At 49.3% G+C, this 15841-nt stretch overlaps 1 long non-coding RNA gene across 1 annotated transcript; it reads left to right on the top strand.

Annotated features, from left to right (window-relative positions):
* The first annotated feature begins 2111 nt into the window (after positions 1–2111).
* LOC117803436 lies at positions 2112–9746 on the top strand. Its single transcript, XR_004627299.1, has 3 exons — positions 2112–2462; positions 2577–2682; positions 3327–9746. It is a non-coding gene; the product is annotated as an uncharacterized LOC117803436 (long non-coding RNA).
* Positions 9747–15841: the final 6095 nt, after the last annotated feature.

A 15841-nucleotide genomic window follows, 5' to 3' on the forward strand; every position in this document is an offset into this window, starting at 1 on the left:
CATCACTCATTCACATAAATCACATCCATCAAAATGACACATATCTAAAAGAAGGGAGGTTTTGTTGGGGAGTAATCTTATTATTATTTTCAGCACCGATTGATGCATAACTCATTGGCCCTTAGCCAGCAGGAACTTTAGAAATCACCTTGTTTTGAGATGGTGGATTTCATTCTGGTCCAGTTTTGGTCCCTTGCTGGTAGCAGCAAATGGCTACTTACCAGAACTGCAGGGACTAGAACCAGGGCTCTTGATTTCCATCCAGATATTTTCTCCAAAACAACATATTGCCTGTTTGGGTTTCTGTTTTGAGTAAATTAAGAGTTAAATCTAAAGGATTAAGTATACTTCGTAAAGGGGTGATGGACTTAAAAGCTTCTATAATTTCCTTTTCCTCGATTCAAAAGTCTACATGATAGTTCCCAAGCCCTAGATTATTTTTTTTAATAACTGTTCCCTCGGCTGTTGCAGAGAGACAATTAGCCACTAAAAAAAAGTCTGAAATCCACGCTTTTTATCTCTTGGGATGTGGAAGTGAAATGTATTTTGTGTTTATCTTTGCCCCATATGGTAGAAGAGAAACAGAATGCCTCACTTCAGACCGAAGCGAGGAGGGATGTCAATCTCCTAACAGCTCCTTTCATTTCTGAATTCCGAGTATAACAGGCAGCAGGTAGTAAACTCAGGCCACCACTGCCTCTAGCGCACAAATGTCACTTCATCGTGGCAGCTGTTGGCTTCCAGGACCTGTCTAAGAAGAGCCCGCAGAAGGGCCTCAACACCCGAGACTCAGCCTGTGAGCTTGAATCCTAACCCTTTTAATAAGTGTCTTCTCCTCCAAACCTCACTCCCCTTGTGTGTTCAATGGGAAACTTTCGAAGAGTTCTTTTCAGTATGACGATCTTTTCTGTGAAGCCCATTGTGTTGAACACTCAGTAAAGGAGGCTGGTTATCTCACCCCAATTGGGTTTAACAGAGTATGTAAATTATTCCCATACTCCTGTGTCTAAGGTCCAAATGACCTGTATTTGTTTTTGTTTTGACCTGTTCATAAGAATTGTATCACTATCCCCCAGGCTATAACGCCCACCATCCCATTTTTCCAGAGCCCGAGGTCATTCGGGTTTCTAAGATGAACTGAAATGTAGTCAGCCTAGCCAAGCTCCTAACTTACCTAGTCAGAGTATATCTCAGTATTTAAGGCTCCCGACAGCAGCAACAAAGAGCTTTGAGGTCCAAGAGCCAATTAGGAAGGTAAGGAGAGTAGGGCATAAAGAGGAAATAGAATCTGCCAGACAGAAGACATTACACAGTCTTCGTAGAGACCTATTTTTGCCTCTGAGACATGATGTCACTTGTGGTGAAGACCTTGAACTCATTTTCAAAAGGGAGGGAAATATAATTTCTAGTCGTTGGAAGCTATCCACCAGCCCATAGTTCTCTATGTATAATTCATGTGATCCTCAAATATAAAAGCTGCACTGAAGGCATCCTGAAGATTCAGGAAGTCACAGTAATTTTGAAAATGTTTTCCTTTCTCATTGAAGAAGACTCTGAAGTTATATCTCGAGAGCTGACATTTGCTCTTCCAGTTGTAAGAGCCACGTACTCAATTCTTAAGAATTTAGGTACCAGAAGGAAGTGAGCAGAATAGAATCAGATGCTGTTTATGGTTATTGAGGTGTCATGGTCGACTACAGAGGAACCTCTCTGTGCAGCTCGGACAGCAGACACGAGCTGGAGGCCTAGCTCAGCTGGGGGTGGGGGTGGGAGGTGATAAGAAGGTGATGCTTCAAAGCCTGATCTTTCTCTAAGGGTCCCAGCCTGATACCCATCAGGTTGTCAGGCCCACATTCACAGAACTTCCTCAGGTTATCAACACCAGGAAGTAGCAATTCCATGAGGGAGAGGAGGAGGGGCAAAGGTGGGATTATGGAACAGGTCTCCTAGAGGAGATCTGAAGGTACTTAGAAGCCATCGTCCCGGGAGAAGCTCGGCATGAACGATGACTCGTGGAGGTGCATCCGGGCCTGCCGAGGCATGACCGAAATCAGAGCAGTCCTAGGCTGGCCTGTAATGAAGGGAAACTGGCTTCGGTTTCCTAAAGGGTTACTACAAAAGGCAAGGGGTTGAATGAGTTAACGAATGTGGAATTTATAAAGCATTTTCTCCTTGGGGGCAGAGAAATGGAACGGTTGATGACTCAGCCTTCATAGTCTATTCCATATAAGATCAGGAATAGTAATTGGAATAAACTGGAGTTGTGTCTGAGTGATGGGGGAACCTGGTGTGTCAGGAGAAGCCCTGATTCAGACTGACTGACTACTGAAAGAGGAAGGAAAGGGTTAGCGAGAGGGCTACCTTACCAGCCCCACGGGGAGGGACCTGTCTAACCACAGGGGTAGATTCTAACGCGGAGAGACCGGTCCCAGCCAAGTGCCCCACAGGGTTTCCCTTGAAAGGTATTTATTGTTGGGTGGGAGTGGGGAGGAGTGGTCATGGTGGCTATAAGAATCTGAACACTACAGATAAGAAGGAAATGAAGGAAAGCCTTTTTTTTTTTCTTTTTTTGGAAGCTGGAGAAATAGGAAAGCGCTGGGTCTGCTGAGCAAGTGGGAGGCAACAGTATGTCCTTCAGAGACTGCCTGCGACACCCTCAGTCACAGACATCTGGTAGCTCAGGTGAGCAGTTAGCAACCCGCAGGTCCTCGTGGTGAGGCTTTCTCACCGGGGCTGCTTCTCCTGTGGGCTCCAGTTCTTCTGGTCAAGCCATCTCACCAGGAAGATGGCGAGCCAAGGACAGCCCATCCTGCCCACTCTGGTCCCAGGACCCAGGCCCCTCCACTCTCAATTCCTGGCTCTAGGTTCCCTCAGGTGGTTGCCCTCCGCATGGGAGGGCATGGCTGAAGTGCTCAGGATTTTCTCCATGGACATAGTTCCACGATCAGGAGGGGGACAAAGCCACATGGTTCTAGAAGCTTCCATTTCTTTCCTTGACAGGCACATTTTAAAGTGTGTGTTCTTGTGTGATTGACTCGTTGGCCGTTTGCGGTTGTTGTGTTTTTGTCTAGTGTCTAAATTTCTGCATTATTTCTTTGGGCAACAGGGGAGGTTGCCCCTGTGATCCCACTTTATCCATCTTTAAACAGAAGTTGAATATATGTAAAACAGGATTCAGGTCATGAAAAGGCTGCTTAATCCATGCCCTTCTCATGACTGTTATTCAAAATGAAGCACATATGAAAAGAAGGTATTGTATTACCTACAGCCCAGGGGGACAATAATTTAGTACAAAGAATAAGGCGTTCTTCTTTCTCTTTTGATAGGCTGAAGGACTTCCTGAATGAAGTGCGAGTTCAACTGCTGAGAGAAGGAAGAGGGAGGCTGAGGGTGGGCCGCAAGGGCTGCTAATCTGGAAGGTATAATTTCCTCAATTTCTACTCCTTAGAAAATGCCTGTCACATGGCGGGTCGATGACAACCCAGTGAGATAATCCTTGTGAAAGAACTTTAAACACCCCACACGAACAAGCAGCAGATACAATGAGATCCAACAATGAAACGGGTCCTTTCTTGTCACCGAAAGAATTCACAGAGAATCTGGGTGAGCCTGTGCCAGGGGTGGGTGGGAGAACCCAGCTCCGGCCGAGGGCTGGACCAGCTGGCCGCTGCAGCCTTCCCCGCCTTGGGCCATTGTCCGTCAGCGGGACTCTGATGAAAGCTTCACTGTGTCCGTGTCGTCCGCTGCGCTCAGAGGGGGGAAGAAAGCATGAGCTCAGCTTGGCCAGAGGACAGGGTTCGGTTTGCTCTCATCGTTCACAGAGGCCTCTCCCCACGATTTAAGCCACCGGGCAGGACCAGCTACATCGTTTGTAGGACCCGGGGCGAAACGAAAATGCAGAGCCCCTGGTCCGAAGAATTGCAAGACGGCGACGGCAGAACATTAACACAGGTGCGGGTGACACGTTTATGAAGTCTGCCCTGCCACCAGGACCCCAAGGAGGATGTGAGGAACGGGAAGGAGCCAGGCCGCCGGGGGCCTCCATGCCCCTGGTCTGTTCCTCCTCCCACGGCCCTGCACAGGGCCCTCTTAGGGAAGAGGAGGTAAGAGTAGCAAACACACCTACCAGCTCTCGTGGGCTGGGAAATACTCCGAGCATGTCACCACCTTCAAAACAACCCCACGAGGTCGGTGATACTGTCGCTGTTTTACAGATGTACGAAATGACAGCTGGAGTTTAGGTGACTTGCCCCAAATCACCCCAGGAATGATGGCCGAGCCAGGATTCAGATGCAGGGTGTCAGGCCTCAGTCTGGCCTCTCAACCGCTGTGATTTACACTTTTTCCAGGGGGCCTCTGTACAGTCGCTCAGAGAGGGGAGGCTGGCAGGGGAAACCCATGCAGGAAGGTCAATGGATCACCAGGCCGCAGCCTCTTCTCCTTTACTGCCCTTAGTAAAAGCACAGCGAACCCATCTGGGAGGGCCAAGCTTGCTGGGCGCTACCACAGCCCAGGTACACAGAGATGGTCATGCATCTCGTCCAGCTAGAGGGGTCTTAGTTGGGGGTCCCTCTTTTTTTTTGCTTGTTTGTTTCTGAGAAAGAGCAAGAGCAGGCACAAGCGTGGGTGGGGTGGGGCAGAGGGAGAGGGAGTGAGAGAATCCCAAGCAGACTCCACACCCTGCAGCCGAGCTCGATCCCACAACTCTGAGATCATGACCTGAGCCGAAATCAAGAGTCAGATGCTTAACCGACAGAGCCACCCAGGCGCCCCAGTGTGGGTTCCCTCTAAAGCAAAGCCTGAGATAAGGCTTTGGGTGCAGATAGTTTATTTGGGGCATGATTCCTAGAATGAGTCCGGGATCAGAAAGTGTGTAAAGAGAACGGGACAAGGAAGAGTGAATACTGGGGACATTGACACTGCCATTGTGGGCAGCAGGAGCTCAGTTCTGCAGGAAGCTGGGCATTCACCCATCACCTCCCGTCCTCTATTGATTAGGGGCTGCTCCTGTGGCCATTAACTTCTCCAAACTCCTGGGCTGTCCCTGCCGTAGGTGAGAGAAGCTTTCCTGGCACTGGAGAAACCCTGGGGCCAAAACCAAAAAGACTCAGGGAGCAGGCTTCAGGTAGGATGTGCCCAAGGTGAGTGTAAGTCCCCAGAGAACCAGAGCCAGCTACCATCAGGGCAGCTGAAGGCAGAGGGCCCAGGGAATATAGGGAGGGACACCCAACGTGTCTGTACAGAGGCCTCCAGATTTCGCTAGGGACCAGCTCTCGACAGAATCTGGGAGCAGGAGTGGCAAGATCTGCGGACAAAACGTCACTTGTACTGTTCCCCTGTGGGTCTCTGTGCTCCTCTCCGATGCCCACGGTTGTTCAGTCTTGGGGCTACCGTCTTCCCCAGCCCCAGAGCCCCGGAGATGGCACGGCGGGCAAGGGCCAACCAGCTGTTACTTACGGAGAGTGCTTCCTGAATGGGCTGGGCAGGGGGCGAGGGGGGGAGGGCACAGGCTCTGTTCCCCTTAGGGCAGCATGTTGACATGCCCCACGCCCGGATGGCAGCGCCGAGACTGGCTGTGGCCGTGATGAAGCACTTCAGGGGAGAGGCTGACCCCCAGAGGCTTTCTAGAGAAGGAGCCGTGAAGCCCAGGAAAGGACTCTGAGTAAAGCTTCCCTGCTGGCTGGAGAACCCTGGGGACCCCACCACCCCGTTCCTCAGTCCCCTCCTGCACACACGCTCCCTGGAGTCCTGCCCGAGGCTGCCTTGGGCTCAGCCAGAGTTGCTGGCTCAGCACGCCTGCTCTGAGCCTCTGGCCAACCCCTTCCTTCCCTCCCCAACGCCCTCTTCCCTTGGCCACATTTCCCTGAAACCGCTTTCTAGGCCCTAGTTACTTTCTGCCTTGTTCTGAGAAATTAGTTGACAGACAAGTTGACCAGCCAGAACCCCTGAACCTTCGAGCAGAGGGGCGGGTTACTGATTGTTGTTCATCTGTGAGCGGGGAGAATCCGGGCCTGGGAAACAGGAATCTCAGGCTTAGGTCACAGCTCAGCTTTTCTAGCCAGCGAGTCATATTTCCTCAGTTTCCCCATGTGCAGCAGTCATCTGCCTTGCCATCTCCACGTCACAGGGCTGCTGAGACATCAGATGAAACGTCTATGAGCGAAATTTTCAAACCAATGGAGTTCTATGTGGATGTGACATATAATAACCATTGTTTGCCGCCCTGTGCCTGGCTTCCAGTTAAACCCGATTCCTACGCTCTCTTCCTGGCACACACAGGGGCTTTGTTGTTTGGAACTCATGAGCCTGGCAAACTCCTGCTTGTCTGGAATCTAAACCGGCCAGTCGTGAGTTGTCTCGGAGTTGTGGAGCAACGGAAAAGGCCCTCAGTCAGGGCCCGAGCCAGGAATCCCTGCTCCAGGCCCAACTGCTAGGGGCCCCATGGCCTCGGGCAGGCTCCTTGATTTCCTGGAGCCCCGTGTGATTCATCCCACACAGGTGGTTATGACGCCGGCCCGGCCTGTCTGCCTCCTGGGCTCCCACGGGGGTCAAGATAGATTACGTGGGTCTGTGCAAGGGTGGGCGAAATGCTCCAATGCCATGTGAATGCTGGGGATTGTTATTGAAAATAAAAGGCTTTCTGACCTGATTCCACAGCACACATCCAGCCACCAGGGCTAGTGTGAACTCGGAGGCGCAGTCAAGATCCTGAAATGTTTTCCAGATCATCTGAGAAAGTCGGTGCAGGAAGAGAAAGACTCAGGTTCTAACTAGCTGGAGACGCAGGTCATTGACACCATTACGGTGATGGGCTTGGTGCATAAAGGTTCAGGGTACGGGGAGTCTGGAGGGAAGAGAGTGGACTTTGAGTCCTGGGAAAGGAAGACAAAAATGGCAAGATGTCTTTGGAGGGACAGCAGGAATCAGAAAGGAAGAGCAAGGCAGGGTCCATTATGCAGAGCCTAGAATGAGGCAGGGAGGACAGGGTGGGGGCTGCAGGACAGGCCTCCCACCTGCCATGCTGGCTATACCCCAATTTCTCTTGTGTGCCAGAGGGGCCCTCCTCCTGACCCCATGGTCGAACCATGACTGATTTAGAATCTTAGTCCATACCACCGGTCAGCTTATTTGTGTGACCCAGTCCTGGCCAATAGAATCTGAGGGAGAGTCCCACTGGGGGCTTCTGGGAAACTCTCCCTCCTTGATAAAAACAGAGAGGGAGACAAGGGAGTCTCTTCCCTCCTCCTTATCAACAAGGCCCCTCCAGAGCCTGTCCTGTCCCACCTGACAGTAGCTGAACTAGATGGTAGCTGGGTCACCTTTCTAACCAGCAACTCTCCTCCCCCCCTCCTCACCCCCTGCCTTACCCACACCTTCCTGCTTCGACTGTTGGCATGAGAAACTGAGCCCAGGAGCAGCTGTGGCATCTAGTAAGAAGAAAGCCAAGAGCCTCGTACAGAAGCTAAGCCAGAGCCTGGACATTGTCAAGCTGCTGAGTCTTGGGATCCCCTCCAGGCTTCTTGACATGTGAGACAAGGCATGTTTTCACGGTTGAAGCCACTTGTAATCTAGTGTTCCACTGAGAAGAGCACCAGGGGTAACATAACACTGGGAATGCATGCCACGGAAGGGAGCCTACGGTTTGCACAGCACTTTATAGGCACTTGTCTTACTCGGTCCTCATAAAGACAAGAGGATGAGTGATCTCGCCCTCTTTTCTAATGGGTGAGCAAACTGACCAGGGGGCATAAATGACCCCCGAGGTCACAGAGCTGACTGGTGGTAGGCCTGATGGCATAAGTCAGAGTTTCTGACTCTTGGTGCTGCACACTGTCCACTCCACAGGAGAGAGACCAAAATTGAAGCTAACCAGAGGGACAGACAGATGCTCCAGACAGCTAAAATGAGAGGCCAGACAGCAGCGTCCTCTCACCTCCCCGGAGAGTCTCAGGGGAGAATGAAAGAGAATCTGATCATCAAGAAGCAGTGAGCCATTAGGTTGGGTGGCTGAGCCCAGGCTGGAACCAGACAGTACAGGGCTGGGGAGATGGACAGATGAAGGGGGTGGCGTGTTCCTCCACCACCCCCAGGAAGCTCCTAGATGGAAGGAAGGAAAGATGAGAAAGTGTAAAGCAAGGACTGGCAGTCTTTCCAAACCATGAGGCCAGCTGACTTCCTGAGTGGGCAGGCATGTGCGGACCCAGCAGTGAACACACAAGGCCGTGAGGATGCGGCCGGAGAGAGGAGTGCCAGGAGCAGCACAGGCTCTGTCTGAGAAGCTTTTCCAGAGAAGCTGAGTTCTGGACCAATGAGGCAAAGAGCTTCAGGGAGGGCTGGGAAGGGCTGCTCTGCATGCTTCCCTGACCCTGGTGTTGGCTGGCCATGGGTCCTTAGCTGGGGTGTGCACGGAGGAGTCCTTCCTTGTCATTCCACCCTCAGGAAAGACCTCCCAGGGGTAAACTCAGACTCTGCACGTGGTCAGATGTGAAATGTGTTGCAAGAGGTGATACTAATCATAAAGTCCCAAAGTAGGGAAATCATTTACTTAAAAAAAATTAAAATAGGTGGGGTCAGAGTCAGCCGGCACAGTTACAGTGCTGCGGGATGGGTGCTGTGAGAGCCGCGAGCACCATGGGAGCAGAGAGAACCAGGTTTAACCCAGCCTGGGCTGCGCCATGGACACCTCCCTCCTTGGTCATCAGCAGGACCCACCACCGCAGTTCCGGCAAGGACAGAGCCAGGCCTGAGCGAAGGCAGTGTCACAGAAAGGAAAAGACTGGCTAATGGGGAGAGGCTCCAGGAAGGACCTGGCTGAGGGAGATGACCCCAAGTTGCCCTCAGATGTCTTGCTCATAGAACTAGTGGAATGGCGATGCCATTAACTGAAATAGGGAAGAAAGGAAAAGATCAGGTCTATGGGCAAAAGCGTTTTTCTTCTCAAATATAAGAATCTGATTGTGTAAATATCTGACATAACATTTTCCAAAGATTCTCCATAACTTTTAAGATAATATTCAAACTCTGTTGTTTACTACATATGGCCCTCCAAGTTCTTTCTTCTTCTCTAGGCTTATTTCTTGTCACTCCCCTAAGTTGGTCCTTAGATACAGCTATATAAAACTCCTAGTTATTCCGAGACACATTCCATGGCTGTTGTATGGCTTTGTACGCGGGATTCTCTCCGGCTAGAAAGTACTCTGTTATGAACATCTGTCGTTTGTGTTCTCAGTACCCTCTCCTTTGAATTACCTCTCCTGTCTCATTCCATGTGGTCCTGAAGGAGCTGCCAATCATCCTGCCCAGGGGCCCCAGGGGTGGGGAGGAAAGCCAGGCCTGGTCAAGCAGAGTATCCCATCCCTCCGTGATTGGCCCAGGATGGGCACATGACCCAAGCTGGGCCAATCAGAGCCCTCCTCTGGGATTTTATATATATAGGTGCTAGGAGGGTTCTTTTTTCTTCTGGGGAAACCAACTAAGGTGATAGAAGCCTAGGATTTCCTGTGGCCATGGCCCTCCTGTCCCCTGAAACATGAAGGAAGATTGATAGGAGAGAATGAGTTCAACACAAAGGAAGAAACAACAGAGATGATGTGAGGAGAGCAGCAAGTCTGAATGCTTTATGAGTTTGGAGACCAGCTTCACCCAGTTGTCCCTGGTTTGCTTAAAATTGTCCTGTCACTTTTAAAACTGAAAGACTCAGGGGCGTCTGGTTGGCTCAGTGGGTTAAGCATCTGACTCTTGATTTTGGCTCAGGTCATGATCTCAGAGTCATGAGATTGAGCCCCACATCAGGCTCTGCACTGAGCATGGAACCTGCCTAAAATTCTCTCTCTCCCTCTCCCTCTGCCCCTATCCCATCTAAAAAAAAAAAAAAAAAGAGAAAGAAAGAGAAAGAAAGAAGAAAGAAAGAAAGAAAGAAAGAAAGAAAGAAAGAAAGAAAGAAAAATAAAGTGAAAGACTCTTATAGGCCAAATCCCAATTTCTTCTATCCACTTCCTACACGTCCTTCAAAACTCAGTTCCAACCCAATTCCCCCAGAAAGTTTCCTCTGACCAGTTGCTCCTCCCCTCCTGGTTCCATGCACTTCCCTTGGGTTCCCAGCAATCAGATCTGTTATGCTTGGTTCGTATTTCTGCTTACTGTCAAATTGTAAGCTCCTTGGCCTTAATTGCATTCACATTATACCTCCCTTCCTGGCAAAGAGAAGGTATTTTAAAAACTTTTGATGAACAAATAGCAAGTCCAGAGCTTATCTGTGGAACATTCAGGTGCCCAGGAGTGTTTGTGGGAATATTAGTCATTGGCGGGGCGGGGGGGTGCTGCTTCAGTGGAACAGGTGGAGGCCAATGGGCTGTGGGCAGTGAGGAAGGCCCCCAGTCTGTCTCCAGTGGCTTATCCAAGGAGGAAAGAGAGTAGTAGGGTGGTGACTGGAGGAGTAAGGGCGGATTTACTGGAAGATTCCAAAGTTTTGAGTGTGTTTATATGTTGAAGGAATGGAGTCAGTGAAGAGAAAGCTGAGGATGCAGGAGAACTTGGGCATGGGACCAGGGGAGGGGGATGGGTCCTGAGCACAGGTGGGAGGACAGGGAACAAGAAGACCCAGCAGACACTCAGTTCAGACGAGGACAGAGACGGAGTGTGGAATGGAGCAGCCATGCCATAGTAACCTCTTCTGTAGCCCCACAGGCTAGTGGTGTTGGGCAAAACCCAGCCTCCATCATTTTCCTGAGACTCCTGGAGCATCTGGCTGCCTTTTTCTCAATTACCCTCCACCTCCTAGAAAGTAAGGCCATTGCTGAGCTTGAGTGGCCCTATCAGGTCACTGGCTTCCAGCTGGGTCCAGACCTCCCAGGTGCTGGCCGGAGCTCAGAGCAATCCTGGGCATTGTTTCCCTTGTTGTCACTGGACCCAGGAGATCAGGTTCCCCGGGATAGTGTTGGCTGACTTTGTCCAGGGCCATGTGATCCTGTCACAGGAGGAGCACGGATGTAAATTATTGAGAAAACCTCAGGTTCTCAACAACTCCCTAGTGAGTCAGATATGCCAAGAAACCTGAGAGGGCTCTGTCTTGGGGTGCTGCAGCTGGGATTGTGCCAGGGACCGCTTCCCCGGCCTGCGGCCTCTGAGCCTGCCAGAGATTGAAACTTGAAGTCTGGAGGCTCACCAGGGCCCCATGTTAAGAGCCCTCTGTAGCCAGGATTGCCCAAATGATCTGGAGTGTTGAGAGTGCAAGAGCCCAACTCAGAAACCACTCATTTGGGGCCCTCAGTGCGGACACAGGTGAGGAGAAAGCAGTGCCTTCTAGAAGAGCCCAGGGAGGCACGGTCTTTGCTCAAGAGAGAGAAGCTGTTGGGAGCTCCTGACCAGACAGAGGACACACAGGGACACCAACACTCATGCACACCCCCCCACACACGCACCCACTGTGACTGCAAGGACAGTAACTGGAAGACACAGGCAAGGTGTAAGCACTGTTCTGGAGGCTGGAACTAGCTGGACCACTGCAGGGGCATGGCCCAGAGGAGGGGATTACCTGAAGTTGCCCCCTTCCCAGAGGCCTCCCTGCCATCCGGTGCAGAGCTGAGCCAGGAAGGGTCCAAGCTAGTTGGATGCTTGCTGGTTCCTGCGGCTGCCTATCAGACACTGTGGTTCCTTACAGGGGGGCAATGCTGGAAGGATCTTGCTGGCTTGTTGCCTGAAGTCCCAGAACTCTCTGGAAGAGAGGAAGGGAAGGCGGGGAGGAGTTCAGTGTTCAGTCTTTCCAAGCTTCCTTTGGCTTTGGTTTTTAAGAGACAGCCCATCTGTTTGCTCAGGGCTCTCACTTCCCCACCCTTGACTACCTGTTATCACACTCACTGTGTTTCTGGGCTCTCAAAGATCCCTGAGCCTGTGTACGTATGCGTGCTCTTGCTTGCCTCATGCACCGTGCAAGTGCACATCGGCATATCTCCCTGTGGATGTGACCACACGTGATAATTCCCGTGTCTGCCTAAGTTGTCCCCACGCCACATGAATGTGTCCAGTCGTGTGTGGCTGGAGGGTCCTCACTGAGGACATTGAGGACAAAATCTACCAGGTTTTCATGACAGCATCAATACAGCTGGCTGGATGTTGAGCTGAGTTTCACCACCTCTCTGGCTTTGTGCAGAACTGATACAAGGACCTTAATGTCTCAGACCCCCCGCCTCCCTTCTCAGCCTGCCCTGAGCCCTGAAGAACTCTTGTATGCTCCACTGAAGACTTTCCCAGAAGGGCTGAAGATGTCTGATCTTTGGAGCTCCCACTGAACCTCAGCTCATTTGTTCACTTGTCCATTAAAACATCTGTGAGCTTCTGCCAGGCCAGGTGCTATGTTAAAGAACCAGGGATACAGAAATGAGTAAGACACAGTCCCTGTTTTCGTGAAGTACACATTCTAGTCAGGGAGGAAGGCCTGGACACAACTAATCACGTTCAAAGGCAGACTCTGATAAAACCATGGGAGTTCAGAGAAAGAAGACACTAATGCCCTCTGAGGAACCCAGGATGGTTTCCTTGAAGCGGCATTTAGCTATGACTGAAGTCGAATTTTTTTTTAATGATTTTATTTTATTTATTTGACAGAGATAGAGACAGCCAGCGAGAGAGGGAACACAAGCAGGGGGAGTGGGAGAGGAAGAAGCAGGCTCACAGCAGAAGAGCCTGATGTGGGGCTCGATCCCACAACGCCGGGATCACGCCCTGAGCCGAAGGCAGATGCTTAACCGCTGTGCCACCCAGGCGCCCCTGAAGTAGAATTTTGACAAGAGAATGTGCAGAACAGTCTTCCATGCAGAGCAATGGTACTTTCGGGATCTAGAAATGAGAAAGCCCACAGAGTGTCTACTTTCAAACCCCTCTGTAGGGCTGCTGTGTTGCATGACTCCTGGGGAATGCCCGTCACATGGATTTCAGCATGAAGGGTGCCCCCGGAAGTTGTGCAATGGTGTGGTCCTGTCCTTTATCTGTGTTCTTATTAGCCTGTGCCCCCCAGCCTTACTCATGTGACACCAAACCAGTTCCAAATAGGAGCAAATGACTAATGTGGGGTTCAAAGAACACAGGGTAGAAGGGGGCAACCAAACATGCTGTGAGTGAGGCTCCGGAGAATCCCATGGAAAACCAGCCTGCTCTGTAAGGATAAAGTCAGAATGGGTTATTGAGGGTGATTTCAAATTATTTCTTTGAATCATTTGCTTAACAAACATTCATCTGTTCTCTAGGAAGAGATGGACACAGAAGAGGAGAACCTCTCATTTGTTCATGACGATTTAGTGTTTCTTTAAGTGCATTCCTAAGAACAATAAATAGTCCAGAGAGATTCTGAGATCAAAGAAAAGTTACTGGAATCAAATACATTTAGAAAATATGTGTGAACAAAGCAAACATTTTCCTCTACTACAGTATTTATCAGTGCCTTTAAAAGCTTAACATGCTCTGTGAATCTTCATGAGTGGGATATAACTAGCAGTATTTCTTAACGTTATTTCAACTATAACCCCCATAGATTCCCACAGAACTGGTAAGGTGGATTAAAACCTTTCTGGGGCAACCCAAGATTGGGGACAGTAGTTCTAGGAATCACTGGGAGAATGGCAAACCAGGGGAAAAGGATTCATAAACTCATGGGCAGGTGGTGTGGCAAGGAGACAACATCTATCTCACTCCAACCAGAAAGACTTTCTAGAGGATGTGTGGTCTTCAGAACCATTGAGAGAAGAAAGGGCAATCTCAAGGGACTACAGCTTAATCTGTGTCACATGAAAGCAAACATGTACTTGGAGGCAATAACCATGAGTAAAATGGGATGGTCTTAAGTATCTGTTAGAACGTGATTTGAAGGAGGGATAAGGAGGAAGGCAGAGGTCCAGGTCTTGCCTGCTCTCCAGCAGCACCCAGCCTGATGAACCAAGCACAGCCCCCTGCCTTCTAGGAGCTCCTAGCCTGATGGAGGGATGCAGGAAATGATGGCTTCCAAGACACTGGACGTCGGGCTACAAAGGTCAAGGACACCTTAGAGGTGGGAAACAAAGCAAGCAAGCCCTACAATTGCCTCAGTTTACTGCCTTGAGAGAATTTCTAAACCATGATGCAGGAAAGGGACACTGAGGCTGAGCCCACCATACTGTGAGTGAGGAGAAGGAGCTGCAAGCTCGGGAGACCTAGGCAGCGACAGCACACAAATGAGCACCCAGGAAGAGGGAGTTGCATGGAGAGAGAACCCTGGGAATCTCCAAGATTTAAGTAGAGTGCTGACCTGCACAGGTGTGTAAGGAAACTACTCACAGCTGGGGAAATAACCACCCAAACAGATGAAGGGAAGAGTACCCAGAGCTCACACAGGGCCGGGAATACTCCCTATTCCCACCAGTCAGACTGGAAACATTCATGATTTACGGGTAGAGTACTCCGAAGGATCGTACTTAGGTAGTGAAAATAATTAGCTCTAGACTGAACACTGCTTTCATCTCACCTAACAAATCCTAAAGGCATGAAAGGATAAAATTGCTGTATCCCAGAACACATTCAAGAATATTTATTGGAATACAAAATTATCTAGCACCCAACAAAGTAAAATCCACAATGTCTGGCATCCAATAAAAAATTACCAGGCATGCAGAGAAACTGAAAAATACATCCCATAATGATAAGAAAAGATCATCATTGGAACTGGCCCAGAACCCTCAATTAGGGTGACAACTGTCCTAGTTCGCCTGGGAATATCCTAGTTTTAGCACTGAGAGTGGTGCAGCCCACAACACTCCTTGGTCCCAGGAAAACTGGGACGACTGGTCACTCTACCTACAACTACATCATACTTCATGTGAAAGACTGAATGTCTTCTTCCTAAGGTCAGGTGCACATCAGAACATCCAGTCTCAACGTTGTTATTGTGTTTGAGATTCCAGCCAATGTGTAAGGCAAGGAAGAAATCCCTAGTGACAAGAAAAAAGTAAAACTGCCTTTACTCTCAGATGATATAAAGAAAATCTGATTGTTAACTCTACAAAAAAGCAATTAAAATAATAAGTGAGTTTAGTAAGATTGCAAGATACAGGTGAATATCTACAAATCAATTGCATTTCTATATACTAGCTATGAACAATCAGAACTGATATTAAAATAACAATACCCTTTTCAAGTAGTATCAAAATATCTGAAAAGGGAAACACATGACAATAGATGTGAAAGACATGTATGTGGAAAACTACAAAACACTGATGAGAGAAATTAAAGACCTAAATAAATGGTGAAATCTACCTCATCTATAGTTTGGAAGACACAGTTATTGTTAAGATGTTAATTCTCTCCAAATTAGATTCAACACAATCTCAAAAAAAATCCCAGTAGTCATTTTGGTAGAAGTTGACGTGTTGATTCCAAAATTCATGTGGAGGGTGGCCTGGGTGGCTCAGTTGGTGAAGCATCTGACTCTTGATTTCCACTCAGGTCATGATCTCAGGGTGGTGAGATCAAACCCCACATCAGGCTCCATGCTGGGCATAGAGCCTGCTTAAGATTCTCTCTCTCTCTCCCCCTCGCCCCCTGCTCTCCCTCCCTTTTCCTTTCTTTCTCATAATAATAATAATAAATAAAATTCATGTGGAAATACAAAGGAACTAGAACAGCCAAAACAACTTTGAAAAAGAACGAAGCTGGAAGACTAACACTATTTGATTTCACAACTTATTTTTTTTTCTTTAATTTTATTTTATTATATTATGTTAATCACCATACAGTACATCCCCAGATTCCGATGTAAAGTTTGATGCTTCAATTAGTTGCGTATAACACCCAGTGCACCATGCAATACGTGCCCTCC

The sequence above is a fragment of the Ailuropoda melanoleuca genome, chromosome 8 (genome assembly GCF_002007445.2).
Source record: "Ailuropoda melanoleuca isolate Jingjing chromosome 8, ASM200744v2, whole genome shotgun sequence".
NCBI lineage: Eukaryota > Metazoa > Chordata > Mammalia > Carnivora > Ursidae > Ailuropoda > Ailuropoda melanoleuca.